Consider the following 14,380-nt stretch of genomic DNA (forward strand, 5'->3'; position numbering starts at 1 on the left):
CAGGCTGTAATATGCTAAAGAAATCCAGCAGCAGGAAAACACCCCTCTGGATGGCCAGAAAAGCTTCGGGAGTTGGAGGGGGCCTGTACTCAGTTCCCTGGGACTGTCCACCTGCACGGTCACTCACTCATATGTCTGGATCCTCTCAGCACAGGAGCAGGGCCTCTTGACTGCATTTTTTGTATTATGATATGGCTATAAGCTTATGGGGGCCAGGTAGTGGAATGTGGTGGTTGAAAAAAAAAGTAGCCCTCAAAGGGAATAGCACTATTAGTGGATATTGCCTTGTTGGAGAAAGTGAGCCGCTATGAGGGTGGGCTTTGAGGTCTGTTTTTCTCAGTTGTCCTCAGTGTGACAGTCAGTCAACTTCCTTTTGACTGCAAGATGTAGCTTTCTCAGTATCAACACCATGTCTACCTGCACACTGTCATATTCCTCATCATAATGATAATGGACTGAACCTCTGGAACTTTAAATAAACCACCTTCAAAGAAATATTTTAATAAGAGGTTCCATAATCATGTTGTCTCTTCACATCAATAGCAAACTCTAACTAACACTCCTCCTATAAGTGTTTTTTCCAGCATTGTCTGGCTACCATTGGTCTAACTAAGACTCCTCCTATAAGTGTTTTTTCCAGCATTGTCTGGCTACCATTGGTCTAACTACGACTCCTCCTATAAGTGTTTTTTCCAGCATTGTCTGGCTACCATTGGTCTTTTGCAGGTCTATCCATCTTCTTTTACTTGTTTTGAAGTCTGAGAAAAATGGTCTTTGAATATTGATAAGAATTTTTGTGCACTGCCTTCATAACAATCACCAAAAATACATCTGATTTTGTTTTACTTGTTCAGAGATTGCTTTAAGAATGATACGCTGTCAGTTTGCAATACATTGACTTAGTAAACTTACAAATAACCCATACATTTTGATAAATGTATTAAATTACAAACAAGGAACCTTATAAAACCCTAACCAGGGTTATTAGATTAGCAAGTTATATCAGACTACAAACTGATGACTAAAAATAGCTATAATCCCAAGTCACAGTTTTAGATAGCCTGGAATTGCATCAAAAGACATCACCTCTAAACACCTATGGTATGGTGTTCAGCATCCCTTTGCACTGCATAGCTTATAAAGGAATCTCTTCAGCATCTGTTAGCATTTTCACATGGTTTCCACCCATGTAACCTCTATATTTCCTCTCTTTTTTATGGCTGCATTATGTAGGTTTATGGCCTTGTGAAGTTATGATGACTTTACTTTAAGCTGATTATCCATACCACGACATTGTTGCAAATCAGGTCACATTCACATCTGCTAGCAGTCACACCTGGAACATGTCATTTACATAGACACCAGTCAATCCATCATACTGTGCATCACAAGGTTTCATTTCCTCTCTAGGAGAATTCGAGGCCAGTCTGGTCTACAAGAGAATCTAGATCAAAATACTGGGATGTAGGAAGTTTAAATTTCTCATAAAATAGGGTTTTGATGTTGTGAAACAGTCATCCATTCCTGTCTTCTTAGTTTGAATACATGCATATGTGACTTTGCTGTCAAATTAGAGCCAGAATAGTTACTTGGAGTTACATAGATATGGTCATCTCCACTATCTATAAAACTGTCAAGTAAATTCCTACTCCAGAAGGTTTGCTAAGATGTTAGTGACTAGAAGCAACATAAACATAGTTTGATTTGCTGTTGGCCTGCTGTGTTTATGACATGAGAGCATTAGGAAAAAATGCAACTGGAGAGCATAAACCAGGAAGATTTAATGCAGACTTCATTGGTGGAGTCATAGAAGAAACAATTTCTCAAGCCTTAGGGATGTTTTATTGCTGCTTTTAACATTCACTGCATCTTTCAGAAATCCTTGCATATAAATATTAAAGGTATCTTAAAGAGTAATTTATATGCAAATACATGGATATTAAACATCACATGATTTAGAAACTATTACATAGTGTTTTGAGGGCTACAAGAAAAACCAATTTGGGCTTTTCTAATTCGCATATTTTTATATTTCAGTAAGAGTTTGCCTTAATTTTACCTTTGCTTTATGAGAAAATAATTTGCTAAGCATATTTATATTATGAAGAAATTGCCATGCTTATGTGACAAATTATATACATATTCTTTGTAGCCTGAAAACATTTATATATGAATAATTGATATACTAATTATATCTCATTCTCACGCATTAGTTAAATCAAGTTCTCCATGTTATGCTTGTAGGAGACTTTAGATCAAAGACTGAAGAGAACATGGCAATCTATCTCAAAAAAAAGTTGTATTTGTTTTAAAAATAGGCATTTTAATTCATGGTATTATTATTTAAAAATCAGGTCTTTGTCATTGATGTAAAGAAAAACACAGCATTTCCTTCACTGGATGTTATTTCTAAGTGCTGCTTTTTCTCACATTCTGGGACAGAGGGAATTTGAGTGTGTCAGTGTTGAGACTGGTCCTTGCTATAACTGAGAGAATAATGGCATTTTTAAAAGTATAATGCTTTCCTTTACAGCATGGTACTGCCCATGGTGTCGTTTATTAGGAAAGTAATGAGGTAAGTATATCAGGTTAGATTCTTTGGGAGCAGTGAGGACATTAAGATATTTGTGTCTAACTTTACTCAACAGAATTTCAAAGACTAAGGGAAGCTGCTAAATTTATTGTAATTTATAGATAAAAATCATAAAGTATTTTTAACTTTTGAATATGAGTCCTCAAGGAGTCAAAACAATACTGGTGTCTGGTAAGAATCTGGAAAGAATTTAGAGCCTAAATGCTAAAATGGAAACAAAGGATGTCATTCAGGTATTCAGAAGAAAGTAGAACAGATTATAGACTCAACAGCATTTTATAAAAGATAGTTACTGCTTTGTCCAAGCCTTAATTATTTCCTGATTTGAGCAGACTATAGTTTCAAGCCCAAAGAGTCTCATAGTGTTTGAAAAATTTCTAATGTATTGAAGAAAGCACTGAGCCAAGAGGTCAGCATGACATTTTATGTCCACCAACATGGTGTTTTTACATAGTTGCAATGTCAGCTTCCTTGATTCATGTATTAGGGATAGTTAATGAAATGCCAATTACATGTTTTCTTATTGTTTTTATTGAGCTATACATTTTTTATCTGCTTCCCATCCTCTCCCCTTCTCTTCTACCCTCTCCCATAATCCCCACACTCCTTTCTTGAGTTGGAATTTTCCTTCTAGTACTTTGTGTAGGCCTGTATTTGTGTCTAGATATTGTTTAAATCCTGTTCTGTCATGAAATATCATGTTTTCTCCATCTACGGGTAATTGAAAGTTTTGATGGACATGGTAGTCTGGGATGGCATTGTGGTCTTTTAATGTCTGCTTAACACTTGGCCAAAACCTTCTGGATTTCATTGTTTCCATTGAAAAGACAGGTGTAATTTTAATAGGTCTGCCTTTATGTTACTTAATCATTTTCCTTTGCAACTCTTAATATTCTTTCCTTATTTTGTATCTTTAGTGTTTTCATTTTTATGTGGTGAGAAAATTTTTTTTGGTCCAGTTGATTTGTAGTTCTGTAAGCTTCTTGTATCTTCATGCACATATCCTTCTTTAGGCTGGGAAAGTTTTCTTCCATGATTTTGTTGAATTTATTTTCTGTGCTTTTGAGTTGGATTTCCTCTCCTTCTTTTATCTCTATTATTCTTAGGCTTGGTCTTTTCATGGTATCCCATATTTCCTGGATATTTTATGATAAGCTTTTGTTAGATTTAATGTTTTCTTCCATTGACAAATCTATCTTCAATGCCTAAGATTCTCTCTTCCATTTCTTATATTCTGTTTATGCTTGCATTTGTGGTTATTGATTGTTTACTCATATTTGCCATTCCCAGAATGCCCTTGGTTTGTGTTTCTTTATTGTTTCTATTTCATTTTTCAAGTCTTGAATTGTTTCCTTCTCCCATTTGATTGGTTTTTTTTTCTTGTTTTTTTTAAAAAGTTTTGTTGATTTCTTCTAATTTTTTGTCTTTTCCTCCACTTCTTTGAGGGAACTTTTTATTTCCTCTTTAAGGGCCTCAAACATTTTTCTAAAGTTATTTTTTAGGTGGCTTCTTCTGCTTCATTTGTGTTTCAGCGTTCAAGAATTGCTGTTGTAGAGTCACTAACTTTTGGTGGTGCCATGTTGCTCTTTATGTTGTTGAGTGTGTTCTTACCATGTTGTCTACCTATCTTTTCCTCCAATTGGTGCAGTTGGGTCTATGTCTCCAATGGTCTCTCCTCCAGGTACCAGTAGATACAAGGCTCACGGTCACTCCTTGTGGTGGAGTCGGGGTCAGGGTTCTAGTAACTCAGGAAGTCAGGTCTGCTCATGCTGGCTCTGGCAGAGGGCTGGAAGGCACACCTTCCTTGTTTACTTGCTCAGTTGGAGTTCCGGTGGGAGGGTGGGAATGCCTTCCTTGCTTGTCTTCCTTGTTCCATGGCAATTCTGCCTCCAGTAAGCACAGAATGAAACTTTTATGTTTTTTAAACAGGTCTCTCCTGATGTGCTTGCTGCATTGTTTGTTACTACAGCAGAGATGTCAAATCTCTGGCTTCTGAAAGCCTCCAACAGCAGCTAGGAGAAATAAGAGAACATTTTTTACTTCTCATTGAAAACCTGGCTAAAGAGAAAGATTTGGAATGCTTTGGTGGACATTCGACAGTTTCCTTATCACCTATACTCATAAAATGTGTGATAAGAGATGTTTATAAGGACTATAACATCACAATGTCAGTTAAATGTGGGAACCTCGAGGGACCCTCACTAACAGTTGTTCATAGATTCAGAAACCTAATGTACAGAAACATGTCAATGAAAAGAATTTAAAACCAAGAACTTGGAATCTCTAAATCTCCCTGAATTCTTTCTACTAGGATCGCCCTTCCTCAACTGTCTTACACGCCATAAGATTACTTATCTTTGGCCACAGACACTGGTGGTGCACAATTATCTGGAAAATAACAACTTATTATGTCCATGAGTTGAAAACAAGAAATATATTTTATACTCAAACAGCCCCAAAGGAGAAATAACAGACCTGGTGTGAATAAAATGGCCTTGACAAAACGAGTTGCAGAAATCTGGTGATGCAAATATTCGCAAAGTGGTGTTGCCTGGAGAAAGAGTTGGGAAATACTCAGCTGTTCTAAGAGTAATGATATGTAAGCTGTGAACTGAAGCCAAAGACCAAAAATTGTCCCATGATTTAGTGGTCAAAAGTAGCATTTGAGGCCAGAAGAAATCCAGATATATGGTCTGTGTCATGATATGGGACATTCATTAGGAGCTTGATGTGTTATTAAGGTTTCCCATTCATGATTTAAAAAAAAAAAAAAAAAAAAAAAAAAAAAGGACCTAACAGAAACCGTTCAGGAGCAAACCTGTTTTAGGTGTGAGTTTGAAAGACTGAAGTTCACAGCTGATTTGCTTCATTGTTTCCTCAGCTCTGATGATGTGGGTCGTCATTGCAGTAAAGCCTGGCGAATAAACTTGCTGCCTTCACAATGCTGTGGAGCAGAGAAAAAGAGAGATCTGAGAAAGAAAAAAGATTTGTTTTTCTTTTAAAGTCATGACCCTGTGACTAACTTCCTCCAGTAAGACCTCTCGTTCTGCTATCTCATTCATTTGTGAGGCTGACAGTTTTGTTCACACCACATTTCTATGGCACCAACAGCTGGGCACCAAATCATCAACACGTGAACTTTTGGAACATTTTATGTCCACAAAAAAAAAAAAGAAGAAAAAAGAAAACCAGCTAAACAAAAAAAAAAAAATATAGCCTGCTTTCTTTGTTCTTAGAATGTATTCTTAGAAATTAAAATACTTTTTAAGGTTTGTTCCTATAAGAGTCATTACAGTTGATCAAGTTATTACATTAAATAATGGCATATCTACAACAGTATTTAATGCAATACTTTGTTCTACAATACTGGAAGACAACGAGTCATTATCAAATGACTTGCAAATTTTAAGTGAGTTGGTGTTCTTATTTTATCCACCATTAATTTATTTCTTGGCTGTGAATGATGTTACATTGCTTTATGCCTGATTAGGGGATTTTACCAAACTTATCTAAGAAGCAAAACAGAATTTTAGTGGAGAAAGATTAATATCTGTTCACATACCTGTGTTGATTTCTTTAGCATTCTTATCAATAAAGATAATCACATTCAGAAATGACAGACTATCTGACTGTCTCACATAATTCAACACTTCTGCTCCTAGTTCTGTGTGGTCCAGGGGGATCTTGAATGCAATATTACTCTTCAAAATATATCATTGCATTTTAATGATGATATGCTAACCAAGTGTGATGGATGTTCTTGGTTGTCAACTTCATTACATCTGAAATTAACTAAATTCCAAGTGGCTGGGAACACCTTTTGGGTATTTTGTTAATTAATCATTTGAAGTGGGAAGACTCACTTCTAGTCTGAATCTTCTGAGGTGTGAAGATCCACCTTTAATCTGTTCCACACCTTCTACTGGTTGCCTTTGTAAAGGACATCGAAGAAGGATGCTTTCCCTCTGCCTGTTTGCTTTCACCTATCTAGTAAGTCTATTCCTTCACGGACATTGGATATCCTTCTCTGGGATTCCAACATATACTGAAGCCCAGGTTAGACATTTAGTTTCATGGACAGTAAGCTACTGAATTCTTGGAATTTCCATTAGTAGACAGCCATTGTTAGACTAACAAGACAACAGCCCATAAGCCATGCTAATAATTTCTCTGTCTTTGTCTCTGTCTGTCTCTCTCTCTCTTTCTCCATCTTTTATATTCATTCTATAAGTTCTGTTCCTTTAGAGAACCCTGAATAATACATTTACAATGATTGATTGTTGCAAAATCTTGCAGCCTGAATAAGTAACAAACAGGCAAGACAATGTGAGATAGACTTTGCAGTGTTACGAGGACCGCCACATCTGTGCACTATTTATGAAAAAGGCTTGTGATGGGATGTCCCTTCTCAGTAAAAAACAAATTACATCATATCCTATGAGCAAAGAATGGAAGTGTTGATTTGCATTCTTGAATTCATTCAAAGAAACGCATATCATATAGATGACTTCTGTTCTGAACTGTTTACCAGACTGTTTATATTGGAGGCTGGAGGAAGAAAGGACTTTATTACAGAAAAAATAAAGTTGGTCTGTTATTTGAATCTCATTATTTACTGCACTTAATAGTTAAAGTAGGAGAGTTATTAAGGATTGGGAGCCAGGATTTGTCCCAGTATCGGGTCCTTTCCCTGGTAGAGGGCAGGTAAGGAACAAATACAAGGTCTTTCATGATTGGATCATATCTGATCACTGAATGATCATGCTAGGCATTTGAAAAATCAATGTAATGCTTTAAAATGTTTTTATATGTAAGAGGTTTAATTCTAAAAATATTTATATACTACAAATATTCTACAAATATGGATGGCTTTATGTCTGTCCCTGGTGCCTGTGAAGTCCAGAAGAAAGAGCTGGACGCCAGGAGCTGGTGTGACAGATGATTGGAAGTCTCCATGCCCATGCTAAGAAATAAAGCCTAGGGGACTGAGGAGATGGCTCAGAGGTTAAGAGCATTGCCTGTTCTTCCAAGGTCCTGAGTTCAATTCCCAGAAACCACATGGTGGCTCACAATCATCTGTAATAGGGTCTGGTGCCTTCTTCTGGCCTGCAGACATACACACAGACAGAATATTGTATACATAATAAATAAAATATTTTTAAAAAAAGAAATAAAGCCTAGTCCTCTGCAAGAGCCGCAAACACTCTTAACCGCTGAATTATCTGTCTAGCTCTGAAATAGGAATTTTTAAATTTTCAATTTTCACCATTAAAACACCATAATCTTAATAATATACTTACTTAAATGAAAGGAATTATGATTAAAAACACTCTTAGGAGAAGTAGTTTTCTGAAAAGTGACTAGGAGTTAAGCATTCGTGCTTCAGGGCCACATTGCATGTCAGACCCTTAGTCATTCAGTCTCTTCAGTGACAAGTTATTATACATACAAAATTAGCAGACCTGACATAGTTGGCCAATCATATTTTTATTTATTTGTAGATCTAAGGTGTGAAACTAATATGTGTGGTAGCTATTTCTTTTTCTATCATTCTTTTTTTTCTTAATTAAGTTTAGAAGCCATGATTATGCAAACATTCCACCACCATGCCACACTGCCACCCCAAAGTTTTAGCACATGTGTTTGACATTGAACATAGGTTGGCATGGAAAACAATTCTGCTTTCATTGCTTAGCATCTTCATTTCCAAATTGGAATAGTTACGCAATTGACTTTAATAGAGGTAAGAATTAGTGTTAGAACTTAATCAGTGTTCTACAGTAAGTTTCCTTAAAATTGAACAAAGGTACAGCTGTATTTACTGTCTTCTGATGACCAATTGGATGAATGAAGCTGAACAAAGTCTGACAATATTTAAAACTATTTAATTGTCTCCATATTGATTTAACAATATAAGTGTTCTATCAACCATAAAGAAAGGATGTTAAATGATCCAAAGTTAATTAGCTTTCAATGCTTAACCAGTCTTTTGAGCCTAAAAGCATAACAAGAATTTTTTAAAGTATGATTTTTCTTAGCTTGACTTAAGAGTGCTAAAGACACTAACAATTATTTAATGAGGCATAAGTAACTGTAATGGAGCTTAAAATTTTTGCTGAAATTTCAGTCTTGTGAGACATAAGACTTCCTTTGATTTCTGATTATAGGGATGTTGCTTAATTTCTGAAAAAAAAAACAGCTTAATCCCTTATGTGTCATAGGCTATGATAATATTCAGCATATGGCAACTGATAATTCAAATGTCCGCCCACCAGAAAAGTGACTCTGATAGAGATTAATCCTGTCCAGGGAAGGCCTGCAGAAATATTGTTCCTGGAAACTCTTATTCACTTTTGATAAAGCAGCTTGGTATCTCCCTAATACCTGCATTGTAGAGTGTAATCTCACGTGATATGTATATGTAATACCTTGATTACATCTCATTTTTATGAGCATATATATCTGTGGGTGGTCAGGAAGATGATTTTTTTATTTAGTTATTTAGTGTTGATATATAGAATTACAGCATGCTTCACAACTGGATCCATTTGTTCTACAAGGACTGTGGACACTTACTAGCCTGACGTGTTCTTTTGCTCAGATTACCTGCACACGATTAGCTCACTTTCACCTCAAAGTAAGTTCAAACTAGACAAAAGGCTTTTTGTAAATAGATCATAAGTTTGGAGCTTTGCAGTTATGCACAGAATCAGAGTCACAGATGTCTAGCCAGGTTGTGGGGCAGAGTACCCCAGGAAGGGCATGCAAGTTCTTTGCTAGCCAAGTCCATTAGCAATGGACTTGTGTCTCAGTGTTTGTCACTGGACACACACACACACGCATGCACGCACACACACACACACACAAACTTGTTACATTCTTGACCTCTAAATATGGAGAAAAAGGTAATGAAACTTTTTGTAAAGAAATCAGTCTGCTGTTTTATGCCAGCTTTCTGTACGATGTTATGTAACCACTCAATAAATACTCTTTAATTAGCAGTCAACCACTAAAAGATAATTAGAGGGGTAGTTTTTGCTTGTTTGTTTGGGGTTACTTTACATTTTTACTGATTTGGAATTTTATCAGAAGTCTTAGCCTGGCATGTTGGTGCACACTCATAACCAAAACATTTGAAGGGCTGGAGGGCTGAGTTAACCTAACTTGAAAATAAGTAAAGTTTATGTTTTGTTCTCCCTTTGGGTATGTGTGTATGTATATATATATATATATATGTGTGTGTGTGTGTGTGTGTGTGTGTGTGTGTGTATGTATATATACATATATATACATATGTACACACACATATATATATATATTTGTCTTTTTTTTTTTGTTTTTTTTTGTTTTTGTTTTTGTTTTTTGGTTTTTCGAGACAGGGTTTCTCTGTGGTTTTGGAGCCTGTCCTGGAACTAGCTCTTGTAGACCAGGCTGGTCTCGAACTCACAGAGATTCACCTGCCTCTGCCTCCCAAGTGCTGGGATTAAAGGCGTGCGCCACCACCGCCCGGCTATATTTGTCTTTTGTTTTCATTTTTTTCAAGACAAACTTCCCATGGGAAATAGTCCTAGGTATCCTTGAACTCACTCTGTAGACTAGGCTGGCCTCAAACTCACAGAGATCCAACTGTCTCTGCCTCTCAAGTGCTGGACTTAAAGGCATGCACTACCACCACCTGGCTAGGAATGTTTTTGACCTGTGTAGATTGCACCTGTATTTCTGAACATGGAATAAATAATTTCCTGTAACATTCACAGTCAAATATATTTTTCCTGTACAATTAAAAATAATGTTAGATATTGAGATATGAATACGTAAGAAGATCATTCTCAGTTTGTGTGATCTGAGTTTAATTCATATCAATCAAAATAACATTTCAGTGTTCCAGGATTTACAATTAATTCTTTGATTCAACTTGATTAAACTAGAGTTGATTTTTGTGTAGGGTGAGAGATGTGAGCTTAGTTCTGTTCCTATACATGTGGACATAATGTTTTAACAGTACTATTTATTGAAGATGCTGTATCTGTTGGTAAGTGTTATGTCAACTTGATACAAACTAAAGTCGTCTAAGAGAAGAGAACCTCAATTAAGATAACATCTCCTTAATATCAAGCTGTAGGCAGGTCTGTAGGACATTTTCTTAATTAGTGATTGATGTGGGAGGACTCAGCTATTGTGGGTGGGGCCATCCCTGGACTGGTGGTCCTGGATTCTATAAAAAAACAAAAAAAAACAACAAAACAACAACAACAAAAAAAAAACAGATTGAGAAAGCCATGGGGAGCAAAGTGCATCACTACTCCATGGCCTCTGCATCAGAGCCTGCTTCCATGTTCCGGCTTTGTTTGAGCTCCTGTCCTGATTTCCTTCAAAGAGGAACAATGATTTAAAAGTATAAGCCAAATAAACTCTTTCCTTTCAAAGTTGTTTTGCTCATAGTGCTTCATCACTGCCCAAGGCAGTCTTTTCTCTAGTGTGTATTTTGGCTTCCTTTCCAAATACCATATTATAGTTGCATGAATCCATGTGCAGGTTTTCTATTTTGTTCCATTTTTTTTTTATACATGTCTGTTTTTGAGCCAGAACCATGCTGTTTTTATCTTTATATCTTTGTAAAATAGCTTGAACTCTATTATGGTAATCCGTGCATTATAATTCTTTTTTTTTCTCAATACTGTTTTGTTGTTTTGACAACAAATACTGACAAGGATATATAGAAAGTTTACTCACTATTGGTGGGATTGCAAGCTTGCACAGTCAATACTGAAATCAGTGTGGAGGATTTCCAAAATGTTGAAGCTAGATCCACCATATGACCTAATCCAAGCCATTTCATGGCATGTGCCCATGAACTGGACATCCTGTGCCATGGATCCTGTTCAGCTGTCAACGTTAATTTTCACTCCAGTCACAGCAACTAGGGAGCAAAAATCACATGACGGTACCTCTGACAATAACAAAGGAAGACCTAAGCAACGACAAAGCCAGGTGACACACCAACAAACACACACATGTATATGAAGATGTTATGAATTTGAGAGGTAGTAAGTTATGAATTTGAGAGGCAACCAGGAGGCATTGGAGGGAGAAATAGAGAGGTAAGATGCATAAATACAGCACTCATATATAAAATTCTCAGAAAATTAAAATGATGCTGTCGCTGTCTTTTTATCTCAGTATTGATAGCTTTGTACAATTTAGAAAAATCTTTCTATAATACAACATAAACTTATTTGCTTATGATACATTATTTTGGTTCAGTATTGGACTTAATTTGATAAGCTGTCATTTGTTTCATTAATGAGTTATTTGTTTTCTGCCCTTGACTGGTTTTATTTGTAACTACGGTAACTATTTTTGTTAAGTATATTGGTGAATTTTCACTGTTGGAAAAAAAAACCAACTTGGTCCTGTTAAAATGGGTTCTTTCAAATATTAGGAATTCAATTATTTATAATCATAGGGGAAAAAATGAAACGAAGCTTTGCTACATTTTAATTTCCAGATACCTTTCTGAAGAAGAAATAATGTATTTTAAAGGGCTATGAAAATGATACCATCATGTTTGTTTACAGCAAGATTCCATAATCAATTACTTGAAATACTTTCTAAAAATCATTTATTTTAAGTTTTTGAGATATAATATTCTAACAGCAAAACACTCCATTTCATTCAATTTGCAATATAACAAATTTCTTGGATTTTAACTTTGCCTCTTTTTGCAAGATAGTACAACACAAAAGTAACTAAATTAAATTCTCTATATACTTTCACACTATGATTTGTAAACTGTTATCTTGTGGTGTAATATTCAAAAGATATATTAGAAAGAAAGGGACAAACATTCCTAGTCCAGTTGTATTGACATACACACAAGCATTCTCTTCAGCCAGAGAAACCAATACCAATAAATCCATAACAATGCTGTTGAAAATGATCAACAGCTATTTCTTTGTTATTCTCTATCGCTTTCTGCCTTGTGGAAGTCGATTACATTTGGAGAACAGCTGCTCTGACTTACCTTCCCATGGTGATTTAGAAAATCATTATGATGATGTATTTTTAGACCTAGAAACAACCCACCTCTGTAAACTCAGCAGAGGAACACGTTGTAGCTTACTAATAAGAGCATTTTGTTTTATTAAATATTGTAAAAGCCTTTGTAGGCATGATGTGAACAGGAGCATTTTAAATGACATATAAATGATTTGTATATATTTAAAAATCTGAAAACATGGAGTAACTAAGTATTTGAGAAGAAGATATCTCTGAGAAAGGATGGACTAGGAAACAGAAGAACTGAAGGTAGAAACAATCTCGCAGTTGTATAATACTACCAATTCTATACGTTTGTAATGTGTTTTAAATACTAATATCCCGTATTGAAAATGATATTAAATATCACTAACACACTGTCCCCAAATGTGTTCATAATAATCTGTATGCCACATCTTCTCTTTACTCACAACCGAGACATTGACTACAACCTACTGGGATTTTAGTTAGAATAATTTATTATACTGTAATGTGATATTTAACTTACAAAACTAAGCCCTTTGTCAAAGAGTATTTTATACACAAACATCAAGGTGCATGTGTACAGATTTTGACATGGTCACAAAAGCCACTGGAACCCACTAGGCTGTGATTCAATGATAGTTCACAGCTTTGAATAGGATGGAGCTAAATGCTGTGTCCTATTCGTTTAAACAGAGCAAGTGAAGCCAGTCAACAACAAATGTGCTGTTTATACTACCAGATATTGTTTTATTATTATTATTCATCAAATTTATTCATTTATTCTACATCCCACCTGCAGTTTCCCCTCCCTCTTCTCCTCCTGTCCCCCATGTTTCCCTGTCCCCCCATCCACTATTCCTCTCTTTCTGTTCAGAAAGGGGCAGGACTTCCATGGGTGTCTGCAAAGCATGGTGTATCAAATTGAGGTAGTACTGTGCTCCTCGACCTTCTATTAAAGCTGGGCGAGGCCACCAAGTATGAGGAACGGCAGCCAAAGTGATAGAGACAGACCCTGTTCCAAAAACTAGGGGTCCCACAGGTAGATCAAGCTACACACTTGTATGTAGAGGGTCTAGGTTGGTCACATGCAGCTCCCTAGCTGTCTGTTCAGAATCTGTGAGCTCCTATGTACCTAGTTTAGTTGTTCCTGTGGGTTCTCTTGGCACTCTGGCTCAGACAATCCTTCCTTCCTCTCTTCAGTAGGATTCCCTGAGCTTGAGAGTAATAAGAGAGATTTCTTGATGGGGTGGGGTACTTTGGGGTCAGGTAGAAACCTGGTGCAAAGGAAACTTCCACAAATCTACAAGGGTGACCCCCAGCTAAGATTTCTGGCAATAGTGGATAGGTAGCCTGAACTAGCCATCTTCTGTAACCAGATTAGGAACTACCCCTGTATCATTAGAAAGCTTTGCATGATAGTTTATTGAACTCTCATAAATGGGCCACATTTTTGCTGTAGTATTGGAATATGAAATCTGGTGTGGGAAATTTTAAATAAAGTCAGATATAACACGGCAGAATTTGTTTCAGTCTGTGCTAACATTTTGTTTTCTTTCTATGAATCATACATTTTCCTTTTAAAAAAAAAGCTCAGTAGTAGAAATCCTCCTGACCTATGCAGTTAACCTCCTTTGATCCTCAAATCTTGTCATCGCTTTCGTGTAAACACCTGTTCTATGAACTTTATTGAAATGGAAAGACATTAAGCCCAAAACTGGTCAGTTGGAATTTTCCTCTAATGCTAATTGAGTTAACCCAGAGGGA

Source organism: Chionomys nivalis, chromosome 22 (genome assembly GCF_950005125.1).
Source record: "Chionomys nivalis chromosome 22, mChiNiv1.1, whole genome shotgun sequence".
NCBI lineage: Eukaryota > Metazoa > Chordata > Mammalia > Rodentia > Cricetidae > Chionomys > Chionomys nivalis.